We start from the raw sequence: 16,142 nt of genomic DNA on the forward strand, positions 1-16,142 counted from the left end.
CTCCACAAACTGATCAAAATCAACAGTTAAGGTTCAAGGGGCTCACCGATCTGTCGGCCTCCTCCTCTACGCCATCGTTCACCCGCGGCTACATGGATGCATTGTTGGTCGGCTACGGCACGTCATATTTCATCAAGATGGATGCCCCACCGAGGAAGTTTATCCGCGCGGGGTGCCCTCCCCCCAGTAGTCTGGGTTTGGACGAAGCATCCTCAAGAAATTTATCGGACGCTCTTGAGCGGCTGCCTTCCCGGCGTGGATCTGCAGCGGCCACTGGACATACATCCACCAAGGGCCTGTCTTGTGGCCCAGGCCATCCCGCACCAAAGCCAGACGGTAGCACCGTCGGTGGCCAAAGCTAGGGTGCGCCGCTGTTCGAGGTCACCTTGTGTGAGAGGGGTCTTGGTCTCTTGGCGAGGGAGGAAGGAGCCACGATACGCCACTTTGGGGTATGCTCCATTCAAGAGTTCAGTTATCAGAAGATCCACGATATACCATGTTTGCGCCTTTTTTTATCAGTACAACGTAGAAGAGCACTGACTTCATTTTCTGTGCAACGCTGGCTTGCCATCGTGCTTACGACAAATCTAGATTATGAGTGCCGTAAACACAAGTAATTGATCATATGAGAAGTTTCTAAATTTTACAAGAACAAATGTGGGCGACAACACCTTAGAGGCCCGATTTCCATGAACGATAAAAACGAAGCAAAATGAAGGCTAGCTAATTGTCAGTCTACTACTCTTAGATGTTTAAATTGCAAATAAAAACATTTATCAAGATTCTTTAAGATAATTAAAAATCTTAGATGTTTATAATAGAGTGTTAACCAAATGAGATACTAGATCTTGTAAAGTTTGACCAATAAGCACTTCTCCCCAGTTACGAAATAGTTATAGTGGACACTCTTTCATCTAGAGTGTTCATTTCAACCAGATATTAATAGTGAACCTTATTGTTTGAGACGAGTTTGCATGCATGTATGTATGCTAGTATGCCTCGAATTGATAGAAATAAATTATTCTGTTAACCTACCCATCGTAAATGTTTGATGGCGTGTAACTCACACGTTCGTTGGGAACCCCAAGAGGAAGGTATGATGCGCACAGCAGCAAGTTTTCCCTCAGAAAGAAACCAAGGTTTATCGAACCAGGAGGAGCCAAGAAGCACGTTGAAGGTTGATGGCGGCGGGATGTAGTGCGGCGCAACACCAGGGATTCCGGCGCCAATGTGGAACCTGCACAACACAACCAAAGTACTTTGCCCCAACGAAACAGTGAGGTTGTCAATCTCACCGGCTTGCTGTAACAAAGGATTAACCGTATTGTGTGGAAGATGATTGTTTGCAGAAAACAGTAGAAGCAGTATTACGTAGATTGTATTTCAGTAAAGAGAATTGGACCGGGGTCCACAGTTCACTAGAGGTGTCTCTCCCATAAGACAAACAGCATGTTGGGTGAACAAATTACAGTTGGGCAATTGACAAATAAAGAGAGCATGACCATGCACATACATATCATGATGAGTATAGTGAGATTTAATTGGGCATTACGACAAAATACATAGACCGTCATCCAACTGCATCTATGCCTAAAAAGTCCACCTTCAGGTTATCATCCGAACCCCCTCCAGTATTAAGTTGCAAAGCAACAGACAATTGCATTAAGTATGGTGCGTAATGTAATCAACAACTACATCCTTAGACATAGCATCAATGTTTTATCCCTAGTGGCAACAGCACAACACAACCTTAGAACTTTCTGTCCTTGTCCCGGTGTCAATGCAGGCATGAACCCACTATCGAGCATAAATACTCCCTCTTGGAGTTACAAGCATCTACTTGGCCAGAGCATCTACTAGTAACGGAGAGCATGCAAGATCATAAACAACACATAGATATAACTTTGATAATCAACATAACAAGTATTCTCTATTCATCGGATCCCAACAAACGCAACATATAGAATTACAGATAGATGATCTTGATCATGTTAGGCAGCTCACAAGATCCGACAATGATAGCACAATGGGGAGAAGACAACCATCTAGCTACTGCTATGGACCCATAGTCCAGGGGTAGACTACTCACACATCACACCGGAGGCGACCATGGCGGCGTAGAGTCCTCCGGGAGATGATTCCCCTCTCCGGCAGGGTGCCGGAGGCGATCTCCTGGATCCCCCGAGATGGGATCGGCGTTGGCGGCGTCTCCGGAAGGTTTTCCGTATCGTGGCTCTCGGTGCGGGGTTTCGTCACGGAGGCTTTAAGTAGGTGGAAGGGTAGGTCAAGAGGCGGCGCGAGGGGCCCGGACCATAGGGCCGCGCGGCCAGGGCGGGCCGCGCCGCCCTATGCTCTGGCTGCCTCGTGGCCCCTCTTCGTTTCGTCTTCGGACTTACGGAAGCTTCGTGGAAAAATAGGCCCCTGGGCGTTGATTTCGTCCAATTCCGAGAATATTTCCTTACTAGGATTTCTGAAACCAAAAACAACAGAAAACAAGAATCGGCACTTCGGCATCTTGTTAATAGGTTAGTTCCGGAAAATGCACGAATATGACATAAAGTGTGCATAAAACATGTAGATAACATCAATAATGTGGCATGGAACATAAGAAATTATCGATACGTCGGAGACGTATCAGCATCCCCAAGCTTAGTTCTGCTCGTCCCAGCAGGTAAAACGATAACACAGATAATTTCTGGAGTGACATGCCATCATAATCTTGATCATACTATTTGTAAAGCATATGTAGTGAATGCAGCGATCAAAACAATGTATATGACATGAGTAAACAAGTGAATCATAAAGCAAAGACTTTTCATGAATAGCACTTCAAGACAAGCATCAATAAGTCTTGCATAAGAGTTAACTCATAAAGCAATAATTCAAAGTAAAGGCATTGAAGCAACACAAAAGAAGATTAAGTTTCAGCGGTTGCTTTCAACTTGTAACATGTATATCTCATGGATATTGTCAACATAGAGTAATATAATAAGTGCAATAAGCAAATATGTAGGAATCAATGCACAGTTCACACAAGTGTTTGCTTCTTGAGGTAGAGAGAAATAGGTGAACTGACTCAACATTGAAAGTAAAAGAATTGTCCTCCATAGAGGAAAAGCATCGATTGCTATATTTGTGCTAGAGCTTTGATTTTGAAAACATGAAACAATTTTGTCAACGGTAGTAATAAAGCATATGTATCATGTAAATTATATCTTATAAGTTGCAAGCCTCATGCATAGTGTACTAATAGTGCCCGCACCTTGTCCTAATTAGCTTGGACTACCGGATCATCACAATGCACATGTTTTGACCAAGTGTCACAAAGGGGTACCTCTATGCCGCCTGTACAAAGGTCTAAGGAGAAAGCTCGCATTGGATTTCTCGCTATTGATTATTCTTCAACTTAGACATCCATACCGGGACAACATAGACAACAGATAATGGACTCCTCTTTTATGCATAAGCATGTAACAATAATTAATAATTTTCTCATTTGAGATTGAGGATATATGTCCAAAACTGAAACTTCCACCATGGATCATGGCTTTAGTTAGCGGCCAAATGTTCTTCTCTAACAATATGCATGCTTAACCATAAGGTGGTAGATCTCTCTTACTTCAGACAAGACGGACATGCATAGCAACTCACATGAAATTCAACAATGAATAGTTGATGGCGTCCCCAGTGAACATGGTTATCGCACAACAAGCAACTTAATAAGAGATAAAGTGCATAATTACATATTCAATACCACAATAGTTTTTAAGCTATTTGTCCCATGAGCTATATATTGCAAAGGTGAATGATGGAATTTTAAAGGTAGCACTCAAGCAATTTACTTTGGAATGGCGGAGAAATACCATGTAGTAGGTAGGTATGGTGGACACAAATGGCATAGTGGTTGGCTCAAGTATTTTGGATGCATGAGAAGTATTCCCTCTCGATACAAGGTTTAGGCTAGCAAGGCTTATTTGAAACAAACACAAGGATAAACCGGTGCAGCAAAACTCACATAAAAGACATATTGAAAACATTATAAGACTCTATACCGTCTTCCTTGTTGTTCAAACTCAATACTAGAAATTATCTAGACCTTAGAGAAACCAAATATGCAAACCAAATTTTAGCATGCTCTATGTATTTCTTCATTAATGGGTGCAAAGCATATGATGCAAGAGCTTAATCATGAGCACAAAAATTGCCAAGTATCACATTACCCAAGACATTTATAGCAATTACTACATGTATCATTTTCCAATTCCAACCATATAACAATTTAACGAAGAAGAAACTTCGCCATGAATACTATGAGTAGAAACCAAGTACATACTTGTCCATATGCTACAGCGGAGCGTGTCTCTCTCCCATAAAGTGAATGCTAGGATCCATTTTATTCAAACAAAATAAAAACAAAAACAAACCGGCGCTCCAAGAAAAAGCACATAAGATGTGATGGAATAAAAATATAATTTCAGGGGAGGAACCTGATAATGTTGTCGATGAAGAAGGGGATGCCTTGGGCATCCCCAAGCTTAGACGCTTGAGTCTTCTTAATATATGCAGGGGTGAACCACCGGGGCATCCCCAAGCTTAGAGCTTTCACTCTCCTTGATCATGTTGCATCATACTCCTCTCTTGATCCTTGAAAACTTCCTCCACACCAAACTCGAAACAACTCATTAGAGGGTTAGTGCACAATAAAAATTAACATATTCAGAGGTGACACAATCATTCTTAACACTTCTGGACATTGCATAATGCTACTGGACATTAGTGGATCAAAGAAATTCATCCAACATAGCAAAAGAGGCAATGCGAAATAAAAGGCAGAATCTGTCAAAACAGAACAGTTCGTATTGACGAATTTTAAAATGGCACCAGATTTGCTCAAATGAAAATGCTCAAATTGAATGAAAGTTGCGTACATATCTGAGGATCATGCACGTAAATTGGCATAATTTTCTGAGCTACCTACAGGGAGGTGGACCCAGATTCGTGACAGCAAAGAAATCTGGAACTGCGCAGTAATCCAAATCTAGTACTTACTTTTCTATCAACGGCTTTACTTGGCACAACAAAACACAAAACTAAGATAAGGAGAGGTTGCTACAGTAGTAAACAACTTCCAAGACACAAAATAAAAACAAAGTACTGTAGGTAAAAACATGGGTTGTCTCCCATAAGCGCTTTTCTTTAACGCCTTTCAGCTAGGCGCAGAAAGTGTGTATCAAGTATTATCAAGAGACGGTGTGTCAACATCATAATTTGTTCTCATAATAGAATCAAAAGGTAACTTCATTCTCTTTCTAGGGAAGTGTTCCATACCTTTCTTGAGAGGAAATTGATATTTTATATTACCTTCCTTCATATCAATGATAGCACCAACAGTTCGAAGAAAAGGTCTTCCCAATATAATGGGACAAGATGCATTGCATTCAATATCCAAGACAACAAAATCAACGGGAACAAGGTTATTGTTAACGGTAATGCAAACATTATCAACTTTACCCAAAGGTTTCTTTGTAGAATGATCAGCAAGATTAACATCCAAATAACAATTTTTCAGCGGTGGCAAGTCAAGCATATCATAAATTTTCTTAGGCATAACAGAAATACTTGCACCAAGATCACATAAAGCATTACAATCAAAATCTTTAACCTTCATCTTAATGATGGGCTCCCAACCATCCTCTAGCTTTTTAGGAATAGAGGCTTCGCGCTCTAGTTTCTCTTCTCTAGCTTTTATGAGAGCATTTGTAATATGATGCGTAAAAGCCAAATTTATAGCACTAGCATTAGGACTTTTAGCAAGTTTTTGCAAGAACTTTATAACTTCAGAGATGTGGCAATCATCAAAATTCAAACCATTATAATCTAAAGCAATGGGATCATCATCCCCAATGTTGGAAAAAATTTCAGCAGCTTTATCACAGGCAATTTCAGCGTTTTAGCGAGTTTCAGTAGTTTCTCGCTTTGCATTAGAAGTGGAAACATTGCTAACACCAATTCTTTTATTATTATTAGTAGGAGGTGCAGCAACATGTGTAGCATTAGCATTACTAGTGGTGGTAATAGTCCAAACTTTAGCTACATTCTTCTCTTTAGCTAGTTTTTCATTTTCTTCTCTATCCCACCTAGCACGCAGTTCAGCCATTAATCTTATATTCTCATTAATTCTAACTTGAATGGAATTTGCTGTAGTAACAATTTTATTATGATGATTCTCATTAGGCATAACTTTTGATTTCAAAAGATCAACATCAGCAGCAAGACTATCGACTTTAGTAGCAAGTATATCAATTTTCCCAAGCTTTTCTTCAACAGATTTGTTAAAAGCAGTTTGTGTACTAATAAATTCTTTAAGCATGGCTTCAAGTCCAGGGGGTGAACTCCTATTATTGTTGTAAGAATTCCCATAAGAATTACCATAGCCGTTGCCATTATTATAAGGATATGGCCTATAGTTGTTACTAGAATTGTTCCGGTAAGCATTGTTGTTGAAATTATTATTTTTAATGAAGTTTACATCAACATGTTCTTCTTGTGCAACCAATGAAGCTAATGGAACATTATTAGGATCAATATTAGTCCTATCATTCACAAGCATAGACATAATAGCATCAATCTTATCACTCAAGGAAGAGGTTTCTTCGACAGAATTTACCTTCTTACCTTGTGGAGCTCTTTCTGTGTGCCATTCAGAGTAGTTGATCATCATATTATCAAGAAGCTTTGTTGCTTCACCAAGAGTGATGGACATAAAGGTACCTCCAGCAGCTGAATCCAATAAATTCCATGAAGAAAAATTTAGTCCTGCATAGAAGGTTTGGATGATCATCCAAGTAGTCAGTCCATGGGTTAGGCAATTTTTAACCAAAGATTTCATTCTTTCCCAAGCTTGAGCAACATGTTCAGTATCTAATTGTTTAAAATTCATTATGCTACTCCTCAAAGATATAATTTTAGCAGGGGGATAATATCTACCAATAAAAGCATCCTTGCATTTAGTCCATGAATCAATACTATTCTTAGGCAGAGATAGCAACCAATCTTTAGCTCTTCCTCTTAATGAGAAAGGGAACAATTTTATTTTTATAATGTCACCATCTACATCTTTATATTTTTGCATTTCACATAGGTCAACAAAATTATTAAGATGGGCAGCAGCATCATCAGAACTAACACCAGAAAATTGCTCTCGCATAACAAGATTAAGTAAAGCAGGTTTAATTTCAAAGAATTCTGCTGTAGTAGCAGGTGGAGCAATAGGTGTGCATAAGAAATCATTATTATTTGTGGTTGTGAAGTCACACAACTTAGTATTTTCAGGGTTGGCCATTTTAGCAACAGTAAATAAAGCAAACTAGATAAAGTAAATGCAAGTAACTAATTTTTTTGTGTTTTCGATATAGCAAACAAGATAACAAATAAAATAAAACTAGCAACTAATTTTTTTGTATTTTGATTTAGTGCAGCAAACAAAGTAGTAAATAAAACTAAGCAAGACAAAAACAAAGTAAAGAGATTGAGAAGTGGAGACTCCCCTTGCAGCGTGTCTTGATCTCCCCAAAGAACGGCGCCGAGAAATCTAGCTTGATGGCGTGTAACTCACACGTTCGTTGGGAACCCCAAGAGGAAGGTATGATGCGCACAGCAGCAAGTTTTCCCTCAGAAAGAAACCAAGGTTTATCGAACCAGGAGGAGCCAAGAAGCACGTTGAAGGTTGATGGCGGCGGGATGTAGTGCGGTGCAACACCAGGGATTCCGGCGCCAACGTGGAACCTGCACAACACAACCAAAGTACTTTGCCCCAACGAAACAGTGAGGTTGTCAATCTCACCGGCTTCCTGTAACAAAGGATTAACCGTATTGTGTGGAAGATGATTGTTTGCAGAAAACAGTAGAACAGTATTGCAGTAGATTGTATTTCAGTAAAGAGAATTGGACCGGGGTCCACAGTTCACTAGAGGTGTCTCTCCCATAAGACAAACAGCATGTTGGGTGAACAAATTACAGTTGGGCAATTGACAAATAAAGAGAGCATGACCATGCACATACATATCATGATGAGTATAGTGAGATTTAATTGGGCATTACGACAAAATACATATACCGCCATCCAACTGCATCTATGCATACAAAGTCCACCTTCAGGTTATAATCCGAACCCCCTCCAGGATTAAGTTGCAAAGCAACGAGACAATTGCATTAAGTATGGTGCGTAATGTAATCAACAACTACATCCTTAGACATAGCATCAATGTTTTATCCCTAGTGGCAACAGCACAACACAACCTTAGAACTTTCATCACTGTCCCAGTGTCAATGCGAGGCATGAACCCACTATCGAGCATAAATACTCCCTCTTGGAGTTACAAGCATCTACTTGGCCAGAGCATCTACTAGTAACGGAGAGCATGCAAGATCATAAACAACACATAGATATAACTTTGATAATCAACATAACAAGTATTCTCTATTCATCGGATCCCAACAAACGCAACATATAGAATTACAGATAGATGATCTTGATCATGTTAGGCAGCTCACAAGATCCGACAATGATAGCACAATGGGGAGAAGACAACCATCTAGCTACTGCTATGGACCCATAGTCCAGGGGTAGACTACTCACACATCACACCGGAGGCGACCATGGCGGCGTAGAGTCCTCCGGGAGATGATTCCCCTCTCCGGCAGGGTGCCGGAGGCGATCTCCTGGATCCCCCGAGATGGGATCGGCGTTGGCGACGTCTGCGGAAGGTTTTCCGTATCGTGGCTCTCTCTTGCGGGGGTTTCGTCACGGAGGCTTTAAGTAGGCGGAAGGGTAGGTCAAGAGGCGGCGCGAGGGGCCCAGACCATAGGGCCGCGCGGCCAGGGTAGGGGCCGCGCCGCCCTATGCTCTGGCTGCCTCGTGGCCCCTCTTCGTTTCGTCTTCGGACTTCTGGAAGCTTCGTGGAAAAATAGGCCCCTGGGCGTTGATTTCGTCCAATTCCGAGAATATTTCCTTACTAGGATTTCTGAAACCCAAAACAGCAGAAAACAGCAACTGGCACTTCGGCATCTTGTTAATAGGTTAGTTCCAGAAAATGCACGAATATGACATAAAGTGTGCATAAAACATGTAGATAACATCAATAATGTGGCATGGAACATAAGAAATTATCGATACGTCGGAGACGTATCAATGTTATCGGCACAAACCTGCTCAACCAAGACATTCTCATATACCCATTGGAATACACACAATTCGTTGTTGATTTAGAGATTACATGACACCAAAATTATGCACCGACCAGAATGGTAAAGAACTGGTCGCTATGAGTGAAATATGCGGTTACTGGGTCCCATCTTTTATACCTTATGGAAACGAGATTGAAATTAATTAGGTCCAAATTTTATAGATGAGTTCATTTTAAGATATATTAGATCGGCAAGCCTACACGCGCAAGGTCTGAAATTAAGCACATAAAACTTGTTTAAAAATGTAAACACCATGAATAAATAATCGCACATGTTTTTTGTACTTTGAGATCCACCTGAACAGGTAGAAAAGATCACATGAAGAAATATATATTAAACAAATAACAGTCGCATGAATCTTAGAGATAATACTCATCATTTTGTCAAATAGTTCATCTCTTCTAACCATCCACTGAGTAACAAAGACCGCCGTACAATTAAAAAAATATGCGGGTAGCATAAATCTTAAACATAGACTTTTTCTTGAGAAGCATTAGACATGACAAATGAGCAAAATGTGTCCTCCACACACTCATTAGAGGCCCAAGTTAAGGTTCAAGGGGCTCACCGATCCGTTGGCATCCTCCTCTATACCATCATTCACCTGCGGCTCTGTGGCAGTATTATTGGACAGCTTTGGCACGTCGTCTTTTAGCAAGATGGTTGCCCGACCGAGGAAGTTTATCTGCGCGGGGTGCTAGCCTCCCCAAGAAGGCAGGGTTTAGACAAAGTAGACTCGCGAAATTTATCGGAAATATAGATTAAATAAATAACGGTCTGATGAATCTTAAAAATAATACTCAATAGTTTATCTCTTCTGACCATCCATTGAGCAACGATGACCATCGTACAAGTATATAAACAAGCTGGTAGCATGAATCTTAAGCATATACTTTTCCTTGAAAAGGTTTGGACACGACAAGTGATCAAAATGTGTCCTCCACAAACTGATCAAAATCCACAGTTAAGGTTCAAGGGGCTCACCGATCTGTCGGCCTCCTCCTCTACGCCATCGTTCACCCACGGCTACATGGAGGCATTGTTGGTTGGCTACGGCACGTCATATTTCATCAAGATGGATGCCCCACCGAGGAAGTTTATCCGCGCGGGGTGCCCTCCCCCCAGTAGTCCGGGTTTGGACGAAGCATCCTCGAGAAATTTATCGGACGCTCTTGAGGGTCTGCCTTCCCGGTGTGGATCTGCAACGGCCACTGGACATACATCCACCAAGGGCCTGTCTTGTGGCCCAGGCCATCCCGCACCAAAGCCAGACGGTAGCACCATCGGTGGCCAAAGCTAGGGTGCGCCGCTGTTCGAGATCATGTTGTGTGAGAGGGGTCTTGGTCTCTTGGCGAGGGAGGAAGGAGCCACGATATGCCACTTTGGGGTCTGCTCCATTCAAGAGTTCAGTTATCAGAAGATCCACGATATACCATGTTTGCGCCTTTTTTTATCAGTACAACGTAGAAGAGCACTGACTTCATTTTCTGTGCAACGCTGGCTTGGCATCGTGCTTACGACAAATCTAGATTATGAGTGCCGTAAACACAAGTAATTGATCATATGAGAAGTGTCTAAATTTTACAAGAACAAATGTGGGCGACAACACCTTAGAGGCCCGATTTCCATGAACGATAACAACGAAGAAAAATGAAGGCTAGCTAATTGTCAGTCTACTACTCTTAGATGTTTAAATTGCAAATAAAAACATTTATCAAGATTCTTTAAGATAATTAAAAATCTTAGATGTTTATAATAGAGTGTTAACCAAATGAGATACTAGATCTTGTAAAGTTTGACCAATAAGCACTTCTCCCCAGTTACGAAATAGTTATAGTGGACACTCTTTCATCTAGAGTGTTCATTTCAACTAGATATTAATAGTGACCCGTATTGTTTGAGACGAGTTTGCATGCATGTATGTATGCTAGTATGCCTCGAATTGATAGAAATAAATTATTCTGTTAACCTACCCATCGTAAATGTTATCGGCACAAACCTGCTCAACCAAGGCATTCTAATCTACCCATTGGAATACACACAATTCGTTGTTGATTTAGAGATTACATGGCACCAAAAATATGCACCGACCAGAATGGTAAAGAACTGGTCGCTATGAGTGAAATATGCGGTTACTGGGTCCCATCTTTTATACCTTATGGAAACGAGATTGAAATTAATTAGGTCCAAATTTTACAGATGAGTTCATTTTAAGATATATTAGATCGGCAAGCCTACACGCGCAAGGTCTGAAATTAAGAACATAAAACTTGTTTAAAAATGTAAACACCATGAATAAATAATCGCACACGTTTTTTGTACTTTGAGATCCACCTGAACAGGTGGAAAAGATCACATGAAGAAATATATATTAAACAAATAACAGTCGCATGAATCTTAGAGATAATACTCATCATTTTGTCAAATAGTTCATCTCTTCTAACCATCCACTGAGCAACAAAGACCGCCGTACAATTAAACAAACAAGCGGGTAGCATAAATCTTAAACATAGACTTTTTCTTGAGAAGCATTAGACAAGACAAATGAGCAAAATGTGACCTCCACACACTCATTAGAGGCCCAAGTTAAGGTTCAAGGGGCTCACCGATCCGTCGGCCTCCTCCTCTACACCATCATTCACCTGCGGCTCTGTGGCAGCATTATTGGACAGCTTTGGCACGTCGTCTTTCAGCAAGATGGTTGCCCGACCGAGGAAGTTTATCTGCGCGGGGTGCTAGCCTCCCCAAGAAGGCAGGGTTTAGACAAAGTAGACTCGCGAAATTTATCGGAAATATAGATTAAATAAATAACGGTCGGATGAATCTTAAAGATAATACTCAATAGTTTATCTCTTCTAACCATCCATTGAGCAACGATGACCATCGTACAAGTATACAAACAAGCTGGTAGCATGAATCTTAAACATATACTTTTCCTTGAGAAGGTTTGGACACGACAAGTGAGCAAAATGTGTCCTCCACAAACTGTTCAAAATCCACAGTTAAGGTTGAAGGGGCTCACCGATCTGTCGGCCTCCTCCTCTACGCCATCGTTCACCCGCGGCTACATGGAGGCATTGTTGGTCGTCTACGGCACGTCATATTTCATCAAGATGGATGCCACACAGAGGAAGTTTATCCGCGCGGGGTGCCCTCCCCCCAATAGTCCGGGTTTGGACGAAGCATCCTCAAGAAATTTATCGGACGCTCTTGAAGGGCTGCCTTCCCGGCGTGGATCTGCAGCGGCCACTGGACATACATCCAGCAAGGGCCTGTCTTCTGGCCCAGGCCATCCCGCACCAAAGCCAGACGGTAGCACCGTCGGTGGCCAAAGCTAGGGTGCGCCGCTATTCGAGGTCATCTTGTGTGAGAGGGGTCTTGGTCTCTTGGCGAGGGAGGAAGGAGCCACGATATGCCACTTTGGGGTCTGCTCCATTCAAGAGTTCAGTTATCAGAAGATCCACGATATACCATGTTTGCGCCTTTTTTTATCAGTACAACGTAGAAGAGCACTGACTTCATTTTCTGTGCAACGCTGGCTTGCCATCGTGCTTACGACAAATCTAGATTATGAGTGCCGTAAACACAAGTAATTGATCATATGAGAAGTTTCTAAATTTTACAAGAACAAATGTGGACGACAACACCTTAGAGGCCCGATTTCCATGAACGATAACAACGAAGCAAAATGAAGGCTAGCTAATTGTCAGTCTACTACTCTTAGGTGTTTAAATTGCAAATAAAAACATTTATCAAGATTCTTTAAGATAATTAAAAATCTTAGATGTTTATAATAGAGTGTTAACCAAATGAGATACTAGATCTTGTAAAGTTTGACCAATAAGCACTTCTCCCCAGTTACGAAATAGTTATAGTGGACACTCTTTCATCTAGAGTGTTCATTTCAACCAGATATTAATAGTGACCCTTATTGTTTGAGACGAGTTTGCATGCATGTATGTATGCTAGTATGCCTCGAATTGATAGAAATAAATTATTCTGTTAACCTACCCATCGTAAATGTTATCGGCACAAACCTGCTCAACCAAGGCATTCTCATCTACCCATTAGAGTACACATAATTCGTTGTTGATTTATAGATTACATGACACCAAAAATATGCACCGACCAGAATGGTAAAGAACTGGTCGCTATGAGTGAAATATGCGGTTCGAGTCCCATCTTTTATACCTTATGGAAACGAGATTGAAATTAATTAGATCCAAATTTTACGAGATGAGTTCATTTTAAGATATATTAGATCGGCAAGCCTACACGCGCAAGGTCTGAAATTAAGCACATAAAACTTGTTTAAAAATGTAAACACCATGAATAAATAATCGCACATGTTTTTTGTACTTTGAGATCCACCTGAACAGGTAGAAAAGATCACATGAAGAAATAAATATTAAACAAATAACAGTAGCATTTTGTCAAATAGTTCATCTCTTCTAACCATCCACTGAGCAACAAAGACCGCCGTACAATTAAACAAATAAGCGGGTAGCATAAATCTTAAACATAGACTTTTTCTTGAGAAGCATTAGACACGACAAATGAGCAAAATGTGTCCTCCACACACTCATTAGAGGCCCAAGTTAAGGTTCAAGGGGCTCACCGATCCGTTGGCCTCCTCCTCTACACCATCATTCACCTGCGGCTCTGTGGCAGCATTATTGGACAGCTTTGGCACGTCGTCTTTCAGCAAGATGGTTGCCCGACCGAGGAAGTTTATCTGGGCGGGGTGCTAGCCTCCCCAAGAAGGCAGGGTTTAGGCAAAGTAGACTCGCGAAATTTATCGGAAATATAGATTAAATAAATAACGGTCGGATGAATCTTAAAGATAATAATCAATAGTTTATCTCTTCTGACCATCCATTGAGCAACGATGACCATCGTACAAGTATATAAACAAGCTGGTAGCATGAATCTTAAGCATATACTTTTCCTTGAGAAGGTTTGGACACGACAAGTGAGCAAAATGTGTCCTCCACAAACTGATCAAAATCCACAGTTAAGGTTCAAGGGGCTCACCGATCTGTCGGCCTCCTCCTCTACGCCATCGTTCACCCGCGGCTATATGGAGGCATTGTTGGTTGGCTACGGCACGTCATATTTCATCAAGATGGATGCCCCATCGAGGAAGTTTATCCGCGCGGGGTGCCCTCCCCCCAGTAGTCCGGGTTTGGACGAAGCATCCTCGAGAAATTTATCGGACGCTCTTGAGGGGCTGCCTTCCCGGTGTGGATCTGCAGCGGCCACTGGACATACATCCACCAAGGGCCTGTCTTGTGGCCCAGGCCATCCCGCACCAAAGCCGGACGGTAGCACCGTCGGTGGCCAAAGCTAGGGTGCGCCGCTGTTCGAGATCATGTTGTGTGAGAGGGGTCTTGGTCTCTTGGCGAGGGCGGAAGGAGCCACGATATGCCACTTTGGGGTCTGCTCCATTCAAGAGTTCAGTTATCAGAAGATCCACGATATACCATGTTTGCGCCTTTTTTTATCAGTACAACGTAGAAGAGCACTGACTTCATTTTCTGTGCAACGCTGGCTTGGCATCGTGCTTACGACAAATCTAGATTATGAGTGCCGTAAACACAAGTAATTGATCATATGAGAAGTGTCTAAATTTTACAAGAACAAATGTGGGCGACAACACCTTAGAGGCCCGATTTCCATGAACGATAACAACGAAGAAAAATGAAGGCTAGCTAATTGTCAGTCTACTACTCTTAGATGTTTAAATTGCAAATAAAAACATTTATCAAGATTCTTTAAGATAATTAAAAATCTTAGATGTTTATAATAGAGTGTTAACCAAATGAGATACTAGATCTTGTAAAGTTTGACCAATAAGCACTTCTCCCCAGTTACGAAATAGTTATAGTGGACACTCTTTCATCTAGAGTGTTCATTTCAACTAGATATTAATAGTGACCCGTATTGTTTGAGACGAGTTTGCATGCATGTATGTATGCTAGTATGCCTCGAATTGATAGAAATAAATTATTCTGTTAACCTACCCATCGTAAATGTTATCGGCACAAACCTGCTCAACCAAGGCATTCTAATCTACCCATTGGAATACACACAATTCGTTGTTGATTTAGAGATTACATGGCACCAAAAATATGCACCGACCAGAATGGTAAAGAACTGGTCGCTATGAGTGAAATATGCGGTTACTGGGTCCCATCTTTTATACCTTATGGAAACGAGATTGAAATTAATTAGGTCCAAATTTTACAGATGAGTTCATTTTAAGATATATTAGATCGGCAAGCCTACACGCGCAAGGTCTGAAATTAAGAACATAAAACTTGTTTAAAAATGTAAACACCATGAATAAATAATCGCACACGTTTTTTGTACTTTGAGATCCACCTGAACAGGTGGAAAAGATCACATGAAGAAATATATATTAAACAAATAACAGTCGCATGAATCTTAGAGATAATACTCATCATTTTGTCAAATAGTTCATCTCTTCTAACCATCCACTGAGCAACAAAGACCGCCGTACAATTAAACAAACAAGCGGGTAGCATAAATCTTAAACATAGACTTTTTCTTGAGAAGCATTAGACAAGACAAATGAGCAAAATGTGACCTCCACACACTCATTAGAGGCCCAAGTTAAGGTTCAAGGGGCTCACCGATCCGTCGGCCTCCTCCTCTACACCATCATTCACCTGCGGCTCTGTGGCAGCATTATTGGACAGCTTTGGCACGTCGTCTTTCAGCAAGATGGTTGCCCGACCGAGGAAGTTTATCTGCGCGGGGTGCTAGCCTCCCCAAGAAGGCAGGGTTTAGACAAAGTAGACTCGCGAAATTTATCGGAAATATAGATTAAATAAATAACGGTCGGATGAATCTTAAAGATAATACTCAATAGT

The sequence above is a fragment of the Lolium perenne genome, chromosome 6 (genome assembly GCF_019359855.2).
Source record: "Lolium perenne isolate Kyuss_39 chromosome 6, Kyuss_2.0, whole genome shotgun sequence".
In the NCBI taxonomy this organism is placed as follows: Eukaryota; Viridiplantae; Streptophyta; class Magnoliopsida; order Poales; family Poaceae; genus Lolium; species Lolium perenne.